We start from the raw sequence: 6,935 nt of genomic DNA on the forward strand, positions 1-6,935 counted from the left end.
TTGCTGTTGTTGTTGTTGTTGTTATTTTCTTTTGTTGTGCTTTTGATATTGTTTTTCTGTATTTGTGTGTGTGTTTGTTTGTTTATTTTTTTTTGGCATGGCATAAGCGATAAGCGCAACCAGCACGACAGCAAGACAATTCAAATGACACATAAAACAAATACAAATACGCATGCAAAACACATGAATACAATTACGTATGGTCTGCTTCTGTGTGTGTGTGTGTGTGTGAGCACATGCAAATTTATCATTTGTGTTGGCACAAATTTGTGCCTGCCTTGTGAATGACATGAAAAAGGCAATTTAAACTGCAGACACACACACACACGCACACACACACTGGACGGGAGCAACAGCAACACTTAAGTATGTGAGCGCTGCTCCACAAACATTGACGTTTCGCATTAGAACAAGTCGACAGCAGTGCGCCGCTGCCGCCGCAGGCATTACAACAATTTCATACATATACATATAAGCTGGCACACCCAAGCACACACACACACACACGCACACCCTGTAGGCATAAGCAATAGTAGCAACAACCAACAACAACCCGGCGCTTATCAGTGGCTACAACAATCAGGCAGGCAGGCAGGCGGGCAGACAAGTTGAACTCAACTAGAGCCACTGGAGCGGGACACAGAAAAGCAGTTGAGCAGCAGAAACAGGAGACAACGACCCGAGCAGCCAAATGACACACATACGCACACACACACACACACGCAGGCACACACATGGACAGGCACGCACTTACACTAGTTGGCATACGCACATAGGCACAAAGTCGTAGACCGTTATCACTTATGGGCCGTTGCTACACTTAGTTAGTCAAACTATAGTGCACAGTGGAATGCAAATGAGTTCGAGGTTGATTAAAAGACAGGCGGCGAGAGAGATAGAGAGAGAGAGAGAGAGAGAGAGAGAAAGAGAGAGAGGGAGAGAAAGAGCGAGGGAGTTGGAGAAGACAGAGGTACAGTGAGTGAGTGTGAGAGAGAAAGAATCAGAGTAAGAGAAAGAGAGAGATGGAGAAGGGGAAGAGGAAGAGGAGAGAGAAGAAATAAAAAGAATGTTGTAAAGAAGGTCAGACAGAAATAGTGAGAGAGAGAGAGAGAGTGAGAGAGAGAGAGAGAGAGAGAGTGAGAGAGAGATACAGAGAGATAGAGAGAGAGAGAGAGTAAGAAACAGAGAGATAGAAATAGAGAATCTCTTATTTTCATGAGGATTGAGAAGAAGGAAAATAAGAGGAAGAATGAGAGCGACACAGGTAGAGGGAAAGGGAGAAGAAGGAGATCGAGAGAAAGAGAGAGAGTGTATCCTAAAGAGAGACAGAGAGAGATAGACAGACACAGATGCAATGAGGGAAAAACCATGCGAGTGAGTGAAAGAGAGGGAGACAGAGAGAGAGAAAGACATGGTGAACTTGAAAGAATCTGTATAAGTATAATTTTAATGGTCACTATAAGGTTAATAATCATCTTCATAATGAAATGCGCGAAGGCATCATGATGATAACATTTATGCTAAAATAATAATGACACGGATAATAATGATAAAAGTCATTAAGACAATGAATACAATAAAAATGATCATGATAATATTAAAGGCCATATATTAAATTAAATCACACTTATGCTAAAAACAATGCTAAAAGAAGATCAATATTAATAGAAATAGTAATATTGATTATAATATCAATGGCAATTGTAATACTAATAGCAATAATAACTATATACAATTTTATATTCTGATTAACAATTATTTGCATATATTTTCACAAATCTAATGAGAAACGATTAATGTATAGCATCATCATCCAAATTATCTAGCAAACACTCATCGTATTCATACCAGACTCATCCTGATTATCCCATATACTCTCAAGGCTTACGCGTAAATATATTTTAGGCCTACTTATTTTGCTCCACTGTGCAATTGTGTGTGTGTGTGTGTTTTTTTTCTATTTTCTCTTGGTTTCTTCACTTGTTTTACTTGGGATTGTTTTTGGTGAGAAAACGTTTTCCGTTGGCGTGCTCCAAGGCGGGTGGGGCCCTAATGTCGGAGGCTGGGCTGGGTCTGTGAGCATTGACAACTTTGTGTTCGCTCGGTTTTATTAGCAGGCGACTGCCTGAAAATTATGGCCTCCTTTGTGTGTCTGTCTGTGTATGTGAGTGTGTGTGTGTGCCTGAGTGTTTGCTTTTGTGTGCGTGTGTGTGTGTGTGTGCATACTTGTACTAATGAGACAATTTTCACTAGTTTCGTGTGCTTGTGTTGACTTAAATTTGATCCCTAATGAACTGTCGCTCTGACTTGTTGCTCTGCGGCTGCCCACAGCGACAAAAGGTACTTCTCATGCCCAGCCAGGAGTCCACCGAGTCCACCGAGTCCACGAGTCCACGCGTCCTCCATGGGTCTCTGGGCATGTGAGTACTCAATTCTCCTTCAGCTGTCACATTAGCTCGCCTTTATTGCCTCTGTGTGTGTGTGTGTGTGTGTGTGTGCAGTGTGTGTGTGGTGTGTGCGGTTGTTGTAAGCGTTTCAATTAGTGTTTGGCAAACTACAAACGCCCCCAACAGCCAACAGACACGCCCCCTCTGATGGCAAGTGCCATCGCAAAGAAGTCTCTGTTTGCCCGCCTGCCAGTATCCTGTTCCGTCTGTCCCGTCTGTCTGGCCGTCCCATTCATATGTGAGACTGAGCATTTAAGTGCGCAACTCTTTAACAATGAATATGAATATATATGAGCGTCAAGCTGCCTCGCCTAGGTCCACTTGAGCAGCCCAACCTGCGTTTAATGCCCTAAATAAATATGAGTTAGTTATTTAAGTTGTGCCACCGCTCGAAACGGTCGGACGACAGCGGCTGCCGGGTGACGGGTGACGGGCGGCTCACTGGTTGAGTGGCTCAGTGTTAAGTCTGCTCCAGGGACCAGCAGATTAAAACTTTGTGTATACATGACCAAATCATGTCGATGTCAGCTCTGCGCTCGGCTCCAAAAGTGGCCCAGGGCCAAGCGCCTGGCTGGCTTACATTCTTGAATTTGACTTGATGCATATGAAACTGAATTTAAATACAAGCAGACAGACATTATATGATACGCTGGCCTAGACTATCATTGCCCGAGAGGAAGATGGCAATTGACGCTTATCTCTCAGCCAGAAGAGCGCTCCTCAGACACAATTATCGGCAATTACCGATTGGCAATCGTTAGAGCTCTGACCGAAATGAGGTGCTTGCACGTTAATCAGAAGTGCACAAGCCATTGGCTTTGCGATTACTCATGAGAGAGATAAAAACTTTGCCAGCTAATGGCCATAAAAGCCAGCGACGCGTCGCTTTGGGCCTGTATTGAATTTGCCTTCGCGCCGACTCACACATAAAATGGCGCTTTTAATAGGCTGCCAAATAACATGACGCAGCTGAAGCAGCACATCCTGCACATCTCAAGTGGAAAGATATATGTATGAACGCCCAGTGCAGATCCTAAGAGATCTCTGTGGTCTAAGAGCTCAGCCACGATGCCTTCAAATACATCAACTTTTAACGACCTTTGGCTCGAATTTTTGTCAACAGCAAACATGTGTGGGAATGGGGTGCAATCGACTGTGTAATGCCCGATCGAAGTGCAGGCAGGCACTAATATGCCCGCTTTGGCTGCAGTCGAGAGCAGAGAGCGAGAGAGAGCATGTGAGCACAGGAAGCAACACTTTAATTTCGGCCAATTTTCATGCACCAGTGCCAATGGTAATGATGATGATAATGATGATGGGGCATGACAATGGGGCGCTGATGATTATTTTTGATGACTAATACCTATAATGTAGCCTCAATGCCAATGGCAGTGGCAGTCGCAGTGGCAGTGGCAATGGCATTGACAATGCCAATGGGCCTCGGTAATGCTTCGCGCTGCGCTTATCCTTATCGTGCCACTGGGCCAATGGTGAGCCATGAGAGCAAAGCAAAAAAAAAAAAAAACGAAAAAAAAAATAGAAAACCAAATAAAAATTGTATAAATATTTTTATCACGTTATCGATTGCAATTACTGTTTGGCATATCAGTAAATAAATTAAAAGTAAAAGATGAGCAATGCATCATAAAAAAACGGCCTGGAAAAAGCGAAAAGCTGTATAGGCGCAGCGTGTATACTCTAACCAAGGAGCTGAGAAGTTCACATGAAATAAATGTGACATAGGCGAAATAGGGCAGATAGTTGGTATAAAATTTTAAATAGATTCCTGCATTGCATTTATCATAAGAATCACTAAAAGTTTAGCCATAGTATTGCAACTCTCTCTCTCCCTCTCTCTCCCTCTCTCTTTCTAATTAATGAGTTGATGCAACTCATTTACAAGCTGCCTGAAGGGCAGCTCACAGAATTGGGGTCGTTCGCGTTGCGATATAAACCAAAGCAATAACCGAGTAGCACTAAATCATTAAACACACACACACAACACAGGTGGATTAGAGCAATGCGCTTAACAAACAGAAGAAGAAGAAGTAGAATGAAAAAAGTCGAGCTCAACAGAAGTTGAGCAAATTAATTGAATCGTGTGCAAGCTGCAGTGAGCTGAGCCAGAGCCAAAGCAGCTCAAGGCGACTTCACTCGAATCTCTAACTCAATTTGAATGGCTTTATTATTTATAGCTAGCGAACACACACACAAACACACACACACACACACACACACACACACACACACACGCACACACGCACGCACTCATACGCATTTAGCTAGAAAATATTCATTGAATTAATTATGACAAGCGATGAGTTTATTTATGATCTATGTAGATTACAAATACATTATCGTTTTGGGCCAGGTGATTAGTTCGATTATGCGGTAGCCACTCGCTACATTATCTGCACAGTTCCGGCATGCGAATACCCTGATAACATGACTAAACAAATAAGAAAGTTCAGCACGCATACACCATATTTACATACACCCATATATACATATATCTATTTGGTCTGGTTTTTGGTTGTACGTCGAAATTACTTGGACTCGGTATTTCTAGCAAACTTTTGCCACTTGAAATTCTGCAGTTGAGGAACTCAGTTCAACAAATGCTTAATTAGAAACAGCAAACTTTATTCCGAAATAGTTGTCCATATATGTATATATACATATATATGTATATTATTTTAGCCAAGCATAAACACAATTATTTACCATTAAAACTTTCGTAAGCTGCATCAACAATTTTCATATTTTGAATTTATATTTTTAGCATCATTTTTTTACATGCTTCAGCTTCAAATTCAATTAGGAGTTTTTTAAACGGCACTCAAAATTAATTATTTAAAATTTAAAATTTAATTTAATTTACCTGGCTTTTTAGCACAGCTGCATTCGGATGCCAACGGCTTATTCTATTTTAGAGTTTTGTTTTCTCTTCGGATTTCGAAACACTTCAAAAAAAATAATCGAAAATGCACGCAATGATTTCAAAACAAATTTCGCTTCTTTGGCCAACAACAACAAAAAAAGTAAACAAAATAATTTAGGAATTAGCACTCAAACACGATTTGAGTTAGGCTCTGATTGGAATTCAGTTTTGTTTGCCTGTTTGTTGCTGCTGTTGCTGCTGTTGCTGCTGTTGCTGTTGCTGCTGAGTCCGTTACTTTGGCACTTGGTTCGCACTTGGTTCGCAGCAGCGCTTAACAACACACTGCTTCAGGTTCCCGGGAAAAACTAAACTGTTGTTACACTTGATGCATGCGTTCAAGCAGCGCCACGGCCACAGCCACACGCCACAGCCACAGTCAACGGCATTGCGATTGCCATACGACAGTCGAAAGTCGTCGCTCGGCTGGCACAGACGCGGCCCGAGCGGCCAGCCGAAGGTGCGCACGGCGCGTATAAGGGGTTGTGACGCTTGGCGTTGGAGCGAAGGGGGGGTGGGGACTTTGCTGGGGCTAGCTGTTTGGCACAAGCGCCACAAGTGCATGCCGTGCTCCTGTGTGCTAATGCCCGTCTGCTGCCTCTGGCTGTCAGTTAGTCAGGCCGTCCGACGGCCAGCCCCAAAAAACCGAAATTCAAATGCCAGCTGCCGCCTCGCTGCCTCGCTGCCTTGCTGCCTTGCCGCCTGGCTGCCAGCTGTGGACCAGGCTGGGGAAATGCCATGGCGAAAGCTCGCTGAATAGCCTGAAAGCAGGCAAAGCTTTTCGCCGCTGCAAAGCTCACAGCTGTGCGTGCGAATGCAACAGCTACTCCCACACACATACATACATACATATACACATGAATGGCACACGAATGGCACGGCCATGCATTGATAACAGTTTTGAAAAGACCTTCTGCTGTTTTCAAAACTCACACACAAATATCAAATTTCTAATTAGGCAACGGTAATTGGCCACAACTGTCAGCAGTGACTGGCTATAAATCAGCTCAATGGGCCATGCAAGTGATACGAGCATAGAATATAAAGTGAGTCCCAAAGACTTTTACTTGCTACCACTCGTAAGCTTCATATTCGTAGAGCTCTTTTTGATTTCCTTTATACTTTTCACAAGTCAGTTTATAGAGTTACCATAAATACTTAACGATTCACAGATCAAAACAGAGTTTAAGTAGTTATGGCCTGTTAAATGTGGCTCATCCTTGGCATAGTTTTCCAGCTAGTATAAATGAAAGTTGCTTTTAGGTAACTGAAAAATATCATAAAAAAACATATCTCATTTGAGTCTCTAACAATTTAAGCCAATGTTCACTCAACTCAATTATCAGGCACTAAATAGATCATTATTAAATAATATTAACCGATTCTGAAGCCAGCTAATAATAAACTGATCTAATCACACGCCCTCCTCCCTTTTTTAGTTTCCTGATATCCAAGTTGGTTTGCATACGAGCCATTTGCAATAACTTTAAACTTAGCCTTCTTCAGCACGAAGCAGCATCTGGCCGCAGGTGATGTGGGAGGCTGTAAAT

The 6,935-nt window shown here is 42.6% G+C and overlaps 1 protein-coding gene across 1 annotated transcript in view; it reads right to left on the reverse strand.

The window, feature by feature from the left end:
• LOC108658857 (ras-related protein Rap-2b) overlaps positions 1 to 5,754 on the reverse strand; it is a 50,547-nt gene extending 44,793 nt beyond the window's left edge. Inside the window, exon 1 of the mRNA XM_089264219.1 lies at positions 5,329 to 5,754. The gene's annotated coding sequence lies outside the window, so the exon portion shown is untranslated. The remainder of the gene's footprint in view (positions 1 to 5,328) is intronic.
• Positions 5,755 to 6,935: the final 1,181 nt, after the last annotated feature.

This window comes from Drosophila navojoa, chromosome X, assembly GCF_054131105.1.
Source record: "Drosophila navojoa isolate 15081-1374.11 chromosome X, UAZ_NAV_1.0, whole genome shotgun sequence".
NCBI lineage: Eukaryota > Metazoa > Arthropoda > Insecta > Diptera > Drosophilidae > Drosophila > Drosophila navojoa.